Here is a 19,664-nt window from a genome sequence, read left to right as displayed (position 1 = left end):
GCTTCTCAAAGCTGCGCTGTTGGTGACATTTGCGAATGTCTAAATAAACTCATCATCTAGACCAGGGGTGGTGAACAAGTTTGACACAAAGAGCCAAAAATTTTAACTGTTAGAGTCAAAGAGCCACACAACGCACTGACCTTCCATGACAGACAGACACAGACAGACACACACAAACACACACAATTAAAAACATATTATTTCCCATATCACAATCCTCTCCTTACAATACAAGTATTGTTCTTGTGTTAATTTCAAGGAAAGTGTCCACCCATATTAAACAAAAACAAAAACTAAATAACAAACAAGGCAAAGAGCCGCAGTATATAGAAAATATGATGAGGCAAAGAGCCGCATTGCTATTGGCCAAGAGCCGCATGCGGCTCTAGAGCCACATGTTCGCCACCGCTGATCTAGACGATGATCGCTTTTTTGTTTTAATCACTCAAAACAATATTCCTCAATAAACATTATACGGACTCTGATCTCAACACACGTTCTGTCAAAAGCATAGTGTCTGTTAACGCAGAGGGGAGTCAGAATTTGCAGGGGAATTTGCATCTCTCGCGGTTGCTTGGTTTCCATGTCTTCCGTGTAACGTAGAAATCAGCACACCAAGGCGAATGAAAACGCGGAAATCATCCAATGGAGGGAAGGCAAGGTTTTGGATTAAATTAATATTTGTGGGGACAACTGTTCAGCCTCTGGTAGCACAATAAATTTCAAATTGCTAAATACATGCATTAGTGCTTCCTCCATCAATGCATTGCGTGTGACGTCACGCGTCCTCTTCCGCGCAAGCGGAATATGGTGGCAATTAAACAAGAGACATTCAAGCCACAGGAGATGCATAGAAGTCGCATTGAGTTGGAAATTTAAACAAACTCACAAAAACATCGGACTTCACCCAAAAATGTTGTAGGTCTTAAATCGACCGGGGCTCTACCCTGCCAGTCTCCTTCCAGCTAGCTGGTCCACATCTGCCACTTTTCTTGACACTTTAGGCGCACCACACGATAGGGCACGACGCACAATTTGAAGAAAATCTTTTGTGTGTGCCTAATGGTCGGAAAAAAATACAGTAGTAACAAAAAGTAGCCCTCAGCTTGAAAAAGGTGGGAGGACCCCTATTCTAGAACATTGATCATCATTAAAAACGGACATGTCTCCTACACGGATCTCATCTACAAAGTGAGGAGAAAAAAACAAATCACCTACAGAAAATTCAGCTATCATTATAGGAGGGAACTTAAACACAGTCCTGAACTCATCAAAAGATTGTGCCAGCAACATAACGAACAAAAGGCAATCACGATAAATATGAAAGCAACAAGTGATGCAATGCATATTGTAAAATGTAATTGTGAACAAATCAGGCCTTTTCAAAATTTAAACTGTAAGAATGCTACTTAAGTGCATTGATATTTATTACTCCAGGTTTGTGGGGGTTTGGTGGTTAAATCAAGGTCTTCCACTAAAAGGCCAAGGTAACAATGCACGACTCACTGCTACTGTATATGATAGATAGATACTTTATTCATCCCCGTAGGGAAATTCATACTTCCAGCAGTATCCTAGTGTTAAAAAATAAATAAATAAAAGATATAGATTACAAAAATACCCAATATAATGTGTTGATAAAGAGCATTTAAATAGTGTTACGGAAAATACACACAGTAATAAAAATAGTGTAATATGCAAATGTGGGGATGGGGTTTAATGTGGGCTTTTACTCCCTCTGGTGGAGTTAAAAAGCCTCATGGCATGAGGAAGAAATTATCTCCTCAGTCTGTCCGTGGAACAAGACTGTAACAGCAGTCTGTCTCTGAAGCTGCTCTTCTGTTTGGAAATATTTAATAATACCTGTAAATCAAGTTTTAAAAAAATACAACGTTCGCCTGGTCACTGCAGACATATAAGAATTATTTCAGAAACATTGTTGCTGCGTGCCAAAACGTAATAATTAGTTGTTTTGATTCATTTAAAAAAACTAAAATAAAGTCTTGGGTACAGCTCTTTAGTTAGTATCAAGCCTCTGTCAATGGTTTAAGTGGGAGACAATCTTGTCCACACTTCTACCTTCGGCCTGGTTGTGGAAGGTAGAAGTAAGAAGGGAGAGGACCCGTCCCGGGCAGAGGACTGGAGGATGCTGCTTATCCCATTTGAGAAGACAGAGCTATGCCCTTGCACAATAGTATTGCCCTTTACACATTGGTTAACTACTGTTGAATGAATGAATGAAAACTTTTATTTCGAACATAAAAATAAAAACAGGACAAAAAGAATGAGTCAACAACAAAATAATGTCACATAACATGTTCGAAAATGGGTAGTCAGAAACAGATGCTTATTTTTCCTACCCCTTTATCTTCCCTATTAAATACATTTTATAGATAGCTCCTCTTGTGTCCAATACAACAAAATCTCATGGATATACTTATTACATAGGTCAGATATCAATAATTATAATGGTCACAATAATCACATATTTTATACACTAATCTTCGCAATACCCATGCTTCAACGTCATAATGCGCATAATGTCACTGCGGCACCAGTGATAATAACAATAAAAATAAACACAATACTTTTAACAGTTCTGATGTAATAATAGCAACAATAACAACAAGTTAACCATAGTTTGAAATGCAGTATTTCCAATCTCCCTCATATCCCATTTTCTTCATCCCTGTATTTCGCCAGTAATGCTTTTTTGTATTTAAATTTGAACACATGGATAGTTGGACATTGTTTGATCTCATTTTGCAAATTATTCCAAAGTCTGACTCACACACAGAAACACACATACTTTTCCTGGTGGTTCTCACCTTTGGGATTTTGAGTTCTCCACAGCCCCTCAAGTTATAATTTCCCTCTTTCCGAGTGAATAATTTTTGTATGTTTTCTGGCACTATGTTTTTGTTGACCTTAAATAACAGTTGTGAAGTGAAATTTTTTATTAAATCATCCAATTTCAATAATTTGGACTGCATGAATAAAATATTGGTATGATCCCGATATCCTACCCTGAGTATGGTTCTTATTGCACGTTTTTGAAGGATAAAAAGGGGCTGTAGTGAACTTTTGTAATTATTGCCCCAGACTTCTGCACAATATGTTAAATATGGCAGAACGAGAGAACAATAAATACAATGCATTATAATTTAAAAGAAATTTGTTTTTATTAATTATTGAAATGCTTTTAGATACCTTAGTTTGTATGTGTCTGATGTGTGTTTCCCAACTTAATTTATTGTCTATTATGACCCCTAAAAACTCAATTTCTGATACAATGTCTATTGCGACACCATCCATTTTTACTTCTAAATCTTGATTTGCCTTACGATTACCAAAGAATATTACTTTGGTTTTATTTAAATTTAAAGATGATTTATTTATATCCATCTATACTTTTAGGTTAATTAATTCGCGATTAATACAGGTTACCAAATCAATATAGTTATCATTTGAATAGAAAATGTTAGTGTCGTCTGCAAATATTACTATTTTCAATAGTTTTGAAACATTAAAAATATCGTTAATATATAAATTAAATAGCTTTGGTCCCAGGATAGAACCCTGTGTTACTCCACAACAGATGTCCAAATATTCAGATGAAAACTCTCCCATTTTTACAGATTGCTTCCTCCCCGTCAAATAACTTTGAATCATCCATTGCAAAGCCACTCCTCTGATGCCATATCTTTCCAGTTTTTTTTAATAGTGTATTATGATTAATGGTATCAAATGCTTTTTTTAAGTCAATAAATACCCCGACTGCGTATCTCTTCTTTTCTATACTATGGGTGATTTCTTCTACTGCATCAATAATTGCCATTGTTGCTGATCTGTTTGCTCTAAAACCATATTGACTTTCATTAATCAATTTATGTTTATCTACAAATTGTTCTAGTCTATTAATGTAAAGTCTCTCTAATATTTTAGAGAATTGAGGAAGCAGAGATACCGGTCTATAGTTTGTAAAAATGTGCTTGTTCCCATTTTTGTATATTGGTATAACTTTTGCTATTTTCATTTGATTTGGAAATTTGCCTGTTAGAAATGATAGATTACAGATGTAGGTCAATGGTTTCACAATGCTATTTATAATTTGCTTAATTAGTACCATATCGATGTCAAAACAATCCATAGACGTTTTGTTTTACAGTTGTTAACCACGTCTAAGATTTCTGATTCCGTAACCCCAGATAAAAACATGGTCTTGGAGTTCATTTTTATCAGTGACTCAAATTGTTTACCACTGCACTCTGGGATATTTGCAGCGAGCTCTGGTCCAACATTTACAAAATAACTATTGAAATTTTCTATATAAGTTTTTTTTTCTTACAAGCATTATGTAAACCCTTAGTTATCCATGAATGGTTTACAGATTTATTCTTAATATTAGTTTGTCTCATTGGGCAATTTTTGTTATACTTGTTGGTGAATATTTCCAAAAATATGTCAAACGCACGATCCACATAATCTGTACCATATATAGCATTCCAGTTTTGTTTAACTAAGTCATCATAGAGTGATATAATAGTCTCTTTAGTTCTAACTCGTTTGTAAACATAATCCTTAATTCATTTTTGTCCAATAACCTTTTCATCATACACTGTAAATACTGGTAGGTGATCAGAAATATCACAAACCAGTAATCCGCTGACGTTTGTAAAGTCCATATTATTTGTAAATATATTGTCAATGAGTGTTGCACTGTGTGAAGTGACAAACAGGTGAGGTTTTTTTTTTGTTTTGTTTTTTTAATCTGGAGTTGAGCTCCAAAAATGACCTGTAAAGTAGAAACATTTATTTATTTAATTACACACTGTTATCAGGTTTCATACAGGTGCTTGAAATCCTTGATAATACTTAAATGTTAACGTGGTAGTTTCAACCACCAGCTCGGTAGCCTAGATGGTAGGGCGCTCGCATTGGTACTCATTGCCTCCCTGCTTGGCGCTCAGCAATTAAGGGTTGGAATTGGGGGGTTTGGTCACCTAATGACTAAAATGGCTGCGACCTGTTTGGCTGCGGCTGCATCGGCTTGCTACAGTTTAACTGTACGGGTCAGGTGTATTGACATTTTGTTCTGTGTGCATTGTTACAAAGAATGACAATAAAAGTAAATTCTATTCTATTCTATTCTCAAGGTCAGGAAAATGCTTGAATTTTGGATGAAATGCTGAATATGACTCGATATATCAGCTTTTAAATTGAGACAAATAAAAAAAGTGCTTAAAAACGATGGTGATGGCAGCTCCATTCCTCATTATTATATTGTTACTGTCACATTTGAGAGGACCGGTTTATCAGGTTTGGCTCTTTTTCAAGAAGCGGCTCTTTCCAGCTCACTGGGCTCCCAAAGGGCTCCTCAGATTTTTATTTTTTACGTGAATACTCGCAATAATAATAAATCGTTACGCATCAAATTATTTAGTATTAGGTAATCTTATATTATTTGCAAATTTGCAAAATACAAAACAATTATAGATTTTTTTACACGTTGAACGGATTTAAAGTCGACAGACAACACACAATCCTTAAAATGTAAAACAATAAAATATAAATTGAAAATATAAACTCTCTAGTGCTAATTTAGACACACATCTTCTGAAAACCAACAGCAGGACCCGACAGCTTTGACTGGTTTACCCCTGCCGCATCATACGGGTGCCCCGCTCATCCCTTAGAACACGTCAAAACATCCCACTATCCTTTCACAACACCTCTCCACTCATTCCTATCACCAACAAGAGCTCTAGCTTCCATTATATTTCGACCTCTTTCCTGCAGTGCACTCATAACACCATCCATCCACAACAATCGCGGCCTTCCTCTTGGTCTCCTTTCATTTAGGATAAAACATACCTTGGGGCGGCAGTAGCTCAGGAGGTAGAGCGCTCGTCTTGGGATCAAGGGATCCCAGTTTGAATCCCGGCTCGTACGTGTTACATGTCAAAGTGTCCTTGGGTAAGACACTGAACCCCTAATACCCCCGATAAGCAGGTTAGCGCCTTACATGGCTGCAAGGCCGCTATTGGGAAATGTGGAGCACATTGTAAAGCGCTTTGGGAAGTCATTGACTTGAAAAGCGCTATATAAATGCAAAACATTTCATTTCATTTCAATCTACTAGGTCTTAATATAGTTGGGTACAAACTCATACTGTACATCATATTAATATAGTCATCAATGTTTTTATGTTTGTTTGGATTCATTAGATCGATGTTGAAATCTCCACAAATGAATAGTGTTTTGGCGCTTATTGTTGAATATGTTTTTTCAGTCCAGTTTGTGAAGGTTTCCAGATTTGAGCCCGGTGATCTATACACACAACTGACTATAATATTTTTCCTTTTTTCATTTATAATTTCTATTGTAATACATTCAAGTAAATCGTCAATGACAAATGACATGTTTTGTAATATTTTCCATTTTAATCTTTTGTGCACATATATAGCTACTCCACCTCCTATTTTGTTTGTTCTATTTACATAGTTCAGATTATAGTTGTTTAATTCAAAATTTACACCCCTTTCCTCACTGAACCACGTTTCTGAAACTGCAATAACACTAAACGGGTTCTCAAATTGTTGTAAGTATTCAGTGATGTCATCAACATTTGTGTACATACTTCTACTGTTAAAGTGTCTTATTGAGAATTTGCCTTCAGATTTAACAAAAGTATTGTATTCATTTCCAGTATAATATTTGCAATTGTCTGAGCTAGCTGATAGGAATTTGTGGTCAGGATCGAAGTCATCTAATCTTGAATTATTGGAGTCACTGTGATCAACAATGCTCAGTTCCGGTAAATCATGGCCTAATATATTATGATGGATTTTTTTATTGTGATCTGTAATAAAGGTGTCCATATTGTCAGTCCAGGATGCCATTGTTACACTTCAGGCAAATCTGTCCAGCTCCTGCATTTCTCAGACCCAAAGTATTTTTGTTTCTTCTGGAGTGCCGTTTAACTTTATGTATACTCTGCAGTTTGAAGTCCAAGTTCCATGTATTTTGTTCGTTTTCCTCAAAAATCGAGCCTGTCTTGCAATGTCAGAGTTTTTTTTGCTTAAGTGTTCATTTAAATAAACATTAGTCCCTTTTAGTTTTTTTTCCTTGCTTAAGGATTTCATGTTTCCGTTTTCTGTTGATAAATCTCATGATGGTCGCCTTAGGTCGGTTCTCACCTCTTGTTAATTGGTGGCATGCTTCTATGTCCTCAGCATTGATGGATATGCCTTTTTTGCTCATAAAAGCAATGACCTGTTGCTCAGCAGAATCTTCATCAGCATCCGTTGCAATATTTTTATTTGCCACAGCCTTGGCATAGGTCCGAGGTTTAATGTCCAGACCGGTGATAATAATGTCATTAATCCTGGTGTACTGTTCCAGATCTGCTACGCGTCCTTCAAGCACAATAATCCTCTTGTCTTTCTCCATGTTTTGAGTGACTTTTTAATTTCCTCGAGTTCTTTATCTCTGCTCAGCATCTTGAAAACTTCACGCTTCTCTTACGGCACCGTCTGCTGATCACCTCACCCGATCACCCTCTGAGTCTCAAGTTGTTATTTCGTTGGACTTAGTTTCCCCGGCTTTTGGTCGCTTTACAAAGTAGCGCCGCCATGTTTGCCAGCGTCAACACTGGCCGATCTCGGAAAGCAGGCGAATCGGCCTCCTTCCTGGACTGGTTTTCGAATGAAAATCCGCCGAATCAACGACAACGTCGACTCCGTGCTTTATGTTCTTTTCGAAACTCACAGACGCCAAAATCGTAGCATTCAAGTGGCCATAGCACATTAGCGGCTACGCTAGCTTCACTTACGGTGCGTTCACGTGCATCCTTAAAAGTGTAGATAAAAATTGTTCAAACATCATATTGTTAGAACATGATATGAGGAAACTGTGAATGTTAAAAGTGTCGATAATAACTCTGAAATTGTTTAATTGATGTTGAAAATGTCAGAAAAAAAAATGTTAAAACGTCATACTGTCACGTTATAGTGTCAGATATAACAAAATGAATATGCTTGATTGCTGTTGAGATTGTCGAGAGGGGTTGTCCGAACCTCACATTGCTTATTTGCTGCTGTTGGTGTCGGTGGATTTGTGGGGGGGTTTAAGGGTTATTGATCTATCTTCGTTATTCATTATCCATTATCCGTTATCGGTCAGTTCATAATACGCTACAAAGCCTAGGAGCCGGGACACTTACTCTCAGCCAAAAGGCCAAGCTAAAGTCCTAGCCCTAAAGCCTTGCTGCGATCATTGCGAATGCACCGTTCCCGGAGGTACTGCAATACCGGGCCGATGCGTGGAGTGGACAGAGCAAGCTCATATTCCATCTCCGAAATGCAAAAATCAAAGAGGCCAAGCTAAGGACCTAGCATGACGATTACGTCATTTATTTAAACAGGTAATTACATATTACAACCATTACAAATTGGACAATTTGTTCAGACCAAAAAACAATCGACTTTGGCCTGGACGGACCTATTGACACTAACAAAGATGCGGCGTTATAAGTCTTCGGTACCATCCGTAATCATGGTGAATGCGAACTCACGACCAAATAAGATCATCGAGTGCTGGTGGAAAACATCGAAGCGCACAGGGAGCGCAGTTGCTGTGTTTTGCGGAAACGTGGCTCACGTTTAGCATTCCGCACTCTAACGTGTAGCCACCCGGAGCTACCCGGAGCTATCCGGCTTTAACGCCGCTAAACAGAGACACGAAAGCCGGGGGGAATCGGAGAGGAGGCGGACTTGCTAACACGAGGTGGTGTATCCCTGGATTTTCACAAAGAAAAGATTTCTATCGGCCGCAGGGATGTCGAACTTTTGGACTAGCGTGACGTCATCCACTCCGCTACAAGCACCCCTAGGGCATCATGTTAATCTGTTAATAAACAACGGGGTAGACTGCTGGAAGTGTGAATTTCCCTACGGGGATGAATAAAGTATCTATCTATCTATCTATCTACATAACGAAATTGTGAATATGCTTGATTGCTGTTAAGATTGTCGAGAAGGGTTGTTCAAACCTCACATTGTTTGTTTTCTGTTATTAGTGTCAATAAATTTGTTCAAACCAAAAAAAAGAAGTTACAATTGTGGGACTTACAGCCTGGCCCGAGTTAAACTTGTGACTGTGTCACAAGCTTTACTGCGGGCGCCCGCGGCCTATACATGGGTGCGGCTTGTGTAAGTACAAAAGTGTCAAATCACTCAAAAAGTGGTGGGTGCGGCTTATAATCAGGTGCGCTTTATAGTCCGGAATTTACGGTAATTATTAGAAGTAGGGTTGAGAATATTTATGTAGGTATGTGTGTGTGTGGGTGTATACGTATGTATACTGTGTGTGTGTGTTGTTATATCTATATATGGTGTGTGTGTTTGTATAGGTATACATACACTATTCATATTGTTATAGTTGTATATATTCTTTCTATATAATTCCATCCTTCCCCACTATTTTTTATTTTGTTTTAAAATGTTTGTGTTCCCCTGGATGGTATGAATGTATGGCTGAGTGTGTTGTCTCGGTGGGAAATGTCATACTTACAAAAATGTTTTTCAATGGAGACCCCTAATGCTTACTGTCGCCTTCAAATTTATGTACCACCATTAAAGAGATAATGTGAATACCAATACAGTGGGACCTCGGTTAACGCGGTTAATGGAGACCAAAACCACCCGCAATAAGTGAAAATCCGCGAAGTAGCGGCGCACCTTCAAAAAGAAAGAAAAAAAAAATCTCATCTCATCTTATTATCTGCGCCGCTTATCCTTATCCGGGCAGTGAGCAGGGGACACCCTGAAATGGTTGGCAGCCAATCGCAGCTGCAAATCACATTACTTCTCGCAGCTAGCAGCGTTCTTCATCGACGCACGAGCCAAGTGATCCACCACTAAGAGTCGTACAGCTGGGTGATTTTACGTCCGCTTGGGACGATCGGAGACAAATTCACGACAGGGTTTATACTTGCGCCGCACCGCGGGTGCCATCCGGTCGCTCCAGTGAGCCCCTACCCCGCAGCGCGGGTACTTTCGGGTGCGATATGCACGACACCGCGACAAGCCGAGCGGTGTCGTGCATATCTAACATAATTTCAGCAAACACCAAAGTGATGCTGAAGATATCTTCCTATTTGAGTGAAACGTCTTGAATTGAATTAGTTCATCTTCACCTTAATACAACTAGGATTTTGTACAAGTATAACAAACATTTCCAAAACAGCAAATTAACAAAGGAATGTTTTTGGTAGAAATGTGTACAAACAAAATGCAAACCAGTGTCACAGGACGCATTTCATGATTACAGAAGAAAAGAGATAAAAAAGCTGTCGTAGTTGGACAAACGGAAGACCCTGCGACAGTTTAGTCTACCAAGTTCAAGTGTCCAAAACAAAAGAGTCCTCGTGTTCCGACATGACAGTTTTAAGCATCAGTGGGGACACAAATAAGCATGGCTCTCTGATCTGACAACAACAGGAAGGAGTCTTAGTGTGTTGGTGCATGTGTTTGTCAAAAATGAACATTCAAAGCTTTGGTAAGTGGGATGGGCCTGCACTGTGTGTCTGGTCGACACTGTGTCAGCTGGCCTGTCATTCAGTCACTTTTATGAATGTGTGTGGGTGGAGGGTGCCACTACCGGTTTCGCCACCTGTGCCGTGTGTGCAGAAATACATCGAATTCACTGCAGAGTTAGTGCTGCAACAACAAAGAGACAAAATCGATTAAAATTGATGATAAAAAGTGTTGGCAACTAAATGGATCATCCATTCTTTGTATCATGTGATTTATGAGCCACCAAGAACATTAAATCAATGCAAATTAGAGTGCACACCATTTCGTTTGACGCTGGGAATTGTAGTATCACTTTGGTCCGGCAGGGGGCGCCAAGACAGTTTTATAAAAATGTTTAAAATGTTTTAAATACTACATTTTGAACATTGCATCATTTACAAACAAAATTGACATTAAAGTTTCAACTTTGTAGTGTTTGACTGTTTCATCACGAAACAAAGTTAACAATTTTCAAGGAAACAGACAGAAATGCAGAGAAAAACGATCAGAAAATAAGTATGAAATATATAAAGTAAAAAATTAATAATTATAACGTCATGTTTAACTCGACCCAAGGGGCAAATTCTAGAGCATATATCATTTTCATATTGGCAATGTTTATCATTCTCCAAAATGTAAACCCCAAAAACGAATTTGTTGACAACATTTTGAAAAGTGGGTTTGTTGATATTATTGATTTTTTTTGTGTGTGGATAAATAAAAAGAATCAACACAATTTGAAATGTATTACTTTTTCTTTTTTGTTTTGTATGATAAGTCCAAATTCAATATGATCTGTGGATTAGGTGGTAGGAATAAAGTATCTTACATATTTGCAGGTGTACAACATACATTTCTATGCCTTTTTTATTAGAAAGTTAATTGGCAAACATGTAAAATGTCAAAAAAAAACTTAAATAATACATTCAAATACACTTCATAGATAAATATTTATCAAAAATGCTTAAATAATAAATACAAATCCACTAGATGATACAAATGGCATTTTTAATCACAAATATGAAGAGAAAAATAATATAAAACTAGACAATTCCCGAGGCAATTGTGAGAGTTGAGATGGATCTGCCAGATGATGGTAGAGAACCGGTAGCGTTGAGTTGTTTGCATTTGGAGTAAGCATAAAGTTATTAACTCAGAGAGACGTATTTGTAATTTTTAATTTGGTTCACACACACCCCGATACTGGGAAGTTCATTTCAAATGGGCCCATAATTGTTAGCAACAAGGATATGCCTTTTGGAAGGTCTAAAAAAAAAAATCACATGCATGGCAATAACGCTGTAATAACACTTTTATTACACTTTAATAACATTTTAAATGGGCCAATTCAAAAGGAATTTTGAGCATGTAGCCATTTGCATAACTCATTAACGCGTAGCCGTTAGCATAATATGTAAACATGTAGCTGTTAGCATTAGCATAATTTTTTATCGAGAAGGAATTAGCATTCAGCCGCTAGCATCACTTTTTTCCATGTATCCATTAGCATAATTTGTAAACATTAAGTCGTTTGCATTTATCTATTAGCATTTTTTTAGCATTAAGCGGTTATCATTTAGCCGTTAGCATCACTTTTTAGCATGTATCCATGAGAATAACTCATTGATATGTACCCATTTGAATTATTTGTAAATAATAAGTCGTTAGCATGTATCCATTAGCATATTTTTTTAGCATGAAGCAGTTAGCATTTAGCCTCTAGCATCACTTTTTAGCGTGTATCCATTAGCATAACTCATTCACATTCATCCATTAACATAATTTGTAAACATGAAGTTGTTAACATGTATTCGTTAGCATAATTTGTAAGCATTAGACAGTTAGCATTTGGGTTCGCATGAAGCGTTAACATGTAGCCGTTAGCGTAATTTGTCAGGATGTAGCTGTTAGCATAATTTTTAAATTTTGAACTGTTAGCAGGTAGCCATTGGCATAATTTTTAAGAAAGTAGCAGTTAGCATGTATCGCTTAGCATAATTTATTAGCATGAAGCAGTTAGCCTTAGCAGTTAGTTTGAAGTGATAACAATTAGACATTATCATAATTTTTCAGCTTGTAGCTGTTAGCATAAATTGACAATATTTAACTGTTAGCAAGTATCCGTTAGCATAATTTGTAAGCAGGAGCAGTTAGCATTGACCAATCAGTGTTTACAGCTAGCATAAGTAAGCATAGCATCACCGACAGTGTTTACAGCTAGCATGAGTAAGCATAGCATCAGCCAATCCCAGCAAATATTTGGGCTGGCATATGGGGCCATCCACTGTTTAGCATTTACTATTTACCCATGGTTAAATCTATTGTGGGTCGGGGCCCCCTCAAGCGACCTCTGGAAACTCCCTGGTTACAAGGGCTACCCATTGAAATGAATGGGCCCATGTATTCAAACCCCATTCATGTCTATGGAAAAAAAAGTCGTCTTTGTCAGGGTCCTGTGTCGTCACGGAGATCGCTATCGCTTACCCAGATCATAGCACACAATTCACGGTCAGGCCGGAAGTTTTGGTATATAAATCGTTGGGGACGAGGGAATTTTTGGTATATAAATCATTAGGGTACTCCAAAAGCTCTGGGAGAAGAAGCTAGCCATACTTTTACGGAAGAAGATATAATAATAATATTTTGGAGGAGATTAATAGTTGTGTGCCACTCACAACACATTAACACTGTGCTTACAGCTCAGTTGGTAATGTGTTGTGAGTGGCAGTTCATCACAACTGACAATTAAATGGACATATATTATTATAAAGAAAAATCACACAATCACACACATTTGAAAAGACACACAAAAAAGAAAATAAAGTTGTATAATGAAAAGAAAACACATGTTAAAAGCTGACCTTTCTGGCTTTACTCGATGCAAAATTATTGATAATTTCGCCATAAGTAATCTGCTCCCCTATTCCGTGATTAAAGCTGATTACGGCAAGGCCAGAGAGCTGTTTCTGAGACATGGTTGACCTCAGGTATTAACTTTAGTTTGGAAAGTCAAATGAGATCATGTGTTTGCTGAAATTATGTTAGTATAACAAGCATAATAGCAAGAAAGCTAACAAACATATACGACAAAATAAACATTAGCGCTTCATTCATGCCAGTATACAGACGTTCCCCTACTTACGACCATTTGACCTACAAATAAACGGCAGATACGAACATCTTTTTTCGGGATGTCTAAAAATATCCGGACACTGCTGTAAGTTCGATTTTGTATTGTGTGCACCTTTTTCAGAGTACAGGACATGACTGTAGTGCTTCTTTCCGCCGCTACTGGTGTGTGGTTCTGTGAGAGGACACCTGGCATCCACCGGAAGAAAAAAAATCCGCTTCCTCTTCCTAGTTCATGTGTAAACATTCTATACCGTTTATATTATCTATACTATCTCCAGCGCGCTAAGAACTTTGACATTTTCATTGTTTAATATCTCGTGCATCCATTCAATATGGTTGGTGTAAAGTGCAAAGAAGAGGCGAGAAAGTTTGATGCTGTTGAGAAATTGGTTGGATCGCATTTTTTCGGTCTTTCTAACACGGAGGAGGACCTCTTGAAGCTCACCTTCCAAAGGTAAGTTACACTTACATTTATTTATCCTTATAGAGCATACTATTTTCTGAAATTTTAATTTTTTAGTACAAAACAAAACAGGTTACTTATACAAGCCTTAATCATACTTATATAAACCTAAAACATAGAAAATATAGCACTGAAGGAACTTACAAACAAATTCAACTTACTAACTTACTCGTTCGTAAGTAGGGCAGCGTCTGCGTAAATATATATATATATATATATATATATATATATAGATATAGATATATATTATATACACTGTGTATAATCAGTGAATTACAATTATTTTCCAAGTTTAGAAGACAGCCTGTCTCGACTTTGACTTCCTAAGCTGTGACGTCATGTGAAGAACAACAGCACCCTAGGAAGCCAGTCACCATATTGGTTTATTGTTAGTCAAATAGGTGTTTTAAGCCAAGTTTTGGTAGTTTTTGTGGTGAATGCCTAGGTGCTGCGTCGCAGGTGGGTGCAGCAATGGTACAATAAATGGCGAGCAGCCAAAATGGGGCGAACTGGAAAAAATAACACAGGGAGCTAACTGGGGCTAACCCAGGTGGGACTTGGCAGGATTGCTGGCCGCCATAGAGCTGAGACCTAAGGAACTCAACAACTTCAGGCCGGTCGCCCTGACATCACATGCGTTTAAAACCATGGAGCGGTTGCTGCTGCACCACCTGAGGTCCGTCACGCCATTGACCCTCTGCAATTTGCTTACCAGGAGAAGGTGGGAGTGGAGGATGCTATAGTCTACATGCTACACCGATCCCTCTCTCTCACCTGGATAGGGCTAAGGGGGCTGTGAGGACTACATTTTTGGACTTCTCCAGTGCCTTCAATACCATACAGCCTCTGCTACTGAGTAGGAAACTGACAGAGATGGAAGTTAGCTCACACCTTGTAGAATGGATTACGGACTACCTGACAGGCAGACCCCAGTATGTGAAACAGGGCGGCTGTACATCGGACACTGTGGTTAGCAGCACAGGATCTCCGCAGGGGACCGTGCTGCTAACCACAGTCCTGTATCATGGACAGACTGAAGAGATCTTTTCTTCCTCGTGCCATGAGGCTCTTTAACTCCACCCGGCAGAGTAAAGGCCACATTAAACCACACCCCCTGCATTGCATATTACCGTACTTTTATTGCAGAGTGTATTTTATGTAGCACTATTTAAATACTCTATACAACACGCTACAGTGGGTATTAGCACATCACATTGGGTATTTGTATATTGTATTCTTTTTGCTTTATTATTGTATTGTTCTCAGCAAAGGGATGCTGCTGGAAATGTGAATTTCCCTGCGGGGATGAATAAAGTATCTATCTATCTATCTATCTAGAGGACTAACCGGGATCGATCGGCATAAAAACGAGAGGTAGGCCAACCAAAAGCATGCAATAAGCAGCCATTCTACCTGGGAACCAACAACAAAAGCGGCCACAGCAACAAACATGAACCTGACCTGATACAAACCAAATAAACACGGCAGGCTACCCAGCTGCAAAAGAGGGCTAACCGGGACCGATCGGCAGAAAATCCTAGTTCTGGCTAACCAAAAACACGCAGTGAGGAGCTAGACTATGATGAAAGACGATGCAGCGTCAAACATGAAACAAGCCAGGAATCTGTCTAACTAACATTTTACTTTTTTCGGTTAAATAGATGGCCCTTTACTCTTTTAGCAAGATATCTGGTTACCCATTAGTTTTTACCTGCTTACCTTTTTAGATAACTATCAAGCTACTTTTTAACTATTCAGCAAGCCATTTAGCGAAGCTGATATTTTAGGAATTCATATCAAAGTGGATGCCCCTTGCGCTAGTGAGTAATAAAAAGTAGCTTGATGCTTAAAAAAGGTTGGAAAGCCCAGTTTTAATGCTTGGGCTTACGTATCTGCTGGACTGTTGTTTAAGTTTTGGCAAAAGCTGGCATTATTTAAGAGCAGCTGCACAGCATGGAAGTGACTGACAGTGAAGAAAGTGAACTTGGCATGTTTGATGGATATTTAGTGCAGAAACAGGATGAAGATTTCGATGGGTTTGATTCATAATTATTACCGATAAAAAAAGTGAGTAGGAAACTGTTTTTAAAAAGCATTTTGAGGATTGAAAAAAGTTAGTAGAGGTTGTCCCGCCCAATAATTAGAGGTTGACCAATTATTGTGCGGGACTTTTTTTGAGAATTTGACAGATATTGGTATTGTTTTTGTTTTTTTCACAAGCTGGTTATCAAGTCACATAAGGCTGAGAGTCTCTCTCTTTACTAGTCCTCTCCTCCTCCCGCTTGCTACTCACCCCGCGCCTTCTGATTTGATGAGCATTTGGGGGCGAAGCCACTAATACAGGTGAGAGCTGCAGCTGAGCTAACTTGGCCTGAGATTCCCGTTTCCGTGATAGAAAGGCGTGTTTGTGATTAAGAGATAGCGTGAAAAATGTAGCGCACTTGTTTTAGAGAGGTACATTTAGGTGGAGACAGATAAATTAGCTCTTATCATAACATTTGTTCGTCAATCATGCATGTGTTTGTGATTCAGAGCATAAAAAGCATGCTAAAGTGAAAGTGACAGCTTATCATGACATAAGTTCATCAATCTGGCTCTAAAATGGCCCACACTGTTCAGCTCCGTTGAAGTTTCTAATGCACTTTTTGTTTTAGGTTAATTCAAGTCATGTTGGTTGTATAAGAGGTTTCAGGGAGCTCAGCTAACCTGTCTCGACATGCCTTGTGTCCGTAATAGAAAAGCAATTATGAGATAGTGTAAAAAGTGTAGTTAACTTGTTTCAGAGAGACACGTTCAGGTGGAGTCTGAAATATTAGCTCTAACCATAACATTAGTTTGTCAATCTGGCTCTAAAAAAGGAGTGACCACACTTTTCAATTCGCCAGCCCTGTTTACGTTTCATTGCACATTTTCTTTTAAGTTAATTTAGGTCATTTTGACATTTTTATTTATTGTAAAGATATAGGGATTTATTTAAGTTTTTATGTACTTTTATACGAGTTGCAGCTAAGCCTCATTTTAATTTCTGCACTGCTAGTTTTTGGTTTAGGAGAACGAAAAGTCAAGTTAGTTATGTTGAAATTCTAATTCATTTACTGTAAAAGGTTTCACCAAGTATTGAAGTTAAATTTGAATTAATAACAAATATCCTTTGCTTCTTTTTGCATTAAAAATGATTATGGCAATTTTTAAGCTGTTACGGCAAATGAAAACCGGCTCCAAGTAATGGTCATCGGCCTCCCTTTGATACGAATAATCGGTATAGGCCCTAAAAGACATATTGGTCAATCCCTAGCGACAACCACAAATGATACTCAAAAGAGACGACTTCAATGTCCAGGTTGCAATCTGGCGTTATTCTCCACAGCATGGTTTGCCCCTGGTTCTGTCGTCTAGAAACAAAGGGCTCACATTTTACATGACGCAGCCCTCCTTTGCAATTCCTTTCTTCCCAGTAGTAAACGTATGCTCGTCTTTTTAATCGCTTTCTCGATTGTTCATATGATTTGAGAACATGTGATGTACTCAACTCTAAGCAGAAATGAAAAACGACCAACTGAAAATGGCGTATGGTGTAAGAGGGCCACATTGCGATTGGCGCTCTGCATCCAAAGGTGTCAATGCTAAATTCCCTATGCGTGTGCGCCAGGCTTGAAATGCTGTTCAAGTGTAATACCCTGATAAACAAAAGGTAGAACTTTATTTTATTTTGAGAGAATCAACACAGTTTCTATTGTTGTTTATTCATGTTCATGGTTAACGGATTCCTTAACCGCATAGGTCATAGGGCACCAACGAGGTCACAACTGCAAAGCTTTCCTCACTGTTGCCCTCATGTAGTCTTTAGATCAGGGAATGGTGTAATAATAGTCTGTAGTTTGCAATAATCTTTGGCCTGTGGAGCCATTTCAGACTCCTTGTGATTAATAAACAATAAATATACAAATAAACATGACTAGACTTGACTGTTGACGGTTCCTGAATTGTTTTGAAAACCAAAGAGAATTTACAGTGTTGCTGCAGTGTGTTGGAACCATTGTGAGGTATCTGTTCACCGGTGCGCTTCACTTCCACCCAAATCAGATGGGTGAATGGATTCAAGAAGAGTGGTCCACGCAGCCTCATTCCAACACACAATTTTTATTTTACAGGTTCGTCTGTTATTTATACACTAATGATTTACACTTTAAGTATTGGCATGTCTGAAGCATTATTCCTATCTGAAGTATTATTCCTGACTGAGTGTTTAATTAGGTTTAAAATACCTTGATGGGTTTATTGAAAGGAGAGTTCACTAAGTAGCCTGTTCAGTTTCACCTCTTTGATACAGGTGTGTGCGTATTCATATGTGTTACTTTGAAGTTGAGAGAGAGATTTGAAAGAGTAATCGTGGATGAGTGTGCACTTTGTCTTATTTTATTAGATAGCTCTAATAGGATACAATCACAATATATGAAAACACATGAAACTTTACTTTAAGGGAAATTGTTTATTTTGTTTTTGGCTTTGTTTCGATATTTGACTTGTCTCTGGAGTATGTTCTTTATTGATTATTGTAAATAAAATCACATCAGTGAATGGATTCAAGCAGAATGTTTTACACAGCCTCATTCCAACACACAATTTCTTTATTTTACAGAAACCCCGTCGGAGAGGCCTAGGCCACTTGAAATCAATATTGTTGTTTGGTGCCCCGAGTAATCAGGGACCTGTAACGTATACCTACGGCTTAGTATCAAAGATGGCTTGTACAAAGACAAAATTGGGTTTTGTTCTTCTATTCCAGTATTTTTTTCAAAACATATCAAGCTTTTTGGGGGGTTCTTTTTACAAGAAAGACTTACAACGTTAGGTCAAATTAATCAAAGTAGTGGATTGGTCTCAGATACTGATCAAACATTTTTATTATTTCATGGTAGTTTCTTAAAGCACATGGTTCAGTTACACCAGTGTTTCTCAATTCTTTTATGTCATGCCCCTCCTGGAAGAAGAAATCCTCTCGCACCCCCCAACTCATGTGTTGCAATGTCTGTAAATGGTACATAGTGTAATATTTGACCACTAGGTGGCCATGTATTGTCTAAGGCAAACTAAAAAACGTGACAAATAGGGACAGCGTAGCAGAAGGATACCGGATAAACATGGCGGTGTAAAAAATAGTTTTTCGACCTAGGAATATTAAAAAAATAATAATATTGGTGTGAGAGTGAATGTATTTTTTGCGTATTATTTGTTAATTTTACTGAATGGGGGGTTTTGTACCACATCCTCATCTTAGCTTTCGGGAGGAGACTTTAGTTTGTCTCTTTACCTCGTGTACTTTGTCACCACATCTGCGTTAAAAAAGTTTTTATGGGGTCACTTGTGGGTCCTCTCCTCCAATTTGTGTTTAGATTTCATACTCAATGCTTAAACTCTGTGCTTAATGCACTGCATGCAAGTCTAATAAAAACAAAACACTGCCAAAGAGAGTGTAGTGGAGTTGAAATTGC

General features: G+C 38.1%; 1 protein-coding gene and 2 pseudogenes across 6 annotated transcripts in view; all 3 read right to left on the bottom strand.

The window, feature by feature from the left end:
• spred2b (sprouty related EVH1 domain containing 2b) overlaps positions 1-19,664 on the bottom strand; it is a 161,519-nt gene that overhangs the window by 126,016 nt on the left and 15,839 nt on the right. The gene's annotated exons all lie outside the window — the stretch shown is intronic.
• Positions 8,279-8,417, bottom strand: LOC148353463 (U2 spliceosomal RNA; annotated as a pseudogene).
• LOC148353462 (5.8S ribosomal RNA) lies at positions 9,793-9,928 on the bottom strand (annotated as a pseudogene).

The sequence above is a fragment of the Urocampus carinirostris genome, chromosome 13, assembly GCF_059441175.1.
Source record: "Urocampus carinirostris isolate Australia breed hairy pipefish chromosome 13, RoL_Ucar_1.0, whole genome shotgun sequence".
Taxonomy (NCBI): Eukaryota; Metazoa; Chordata; class Actinopteri; order Syngnathiformes; family Syngnathidae; genus Urocampus; species Urocampus carinirostris.
This window is presented reverse-complemented; position numbering and strand designations above follow the sequence as displayed.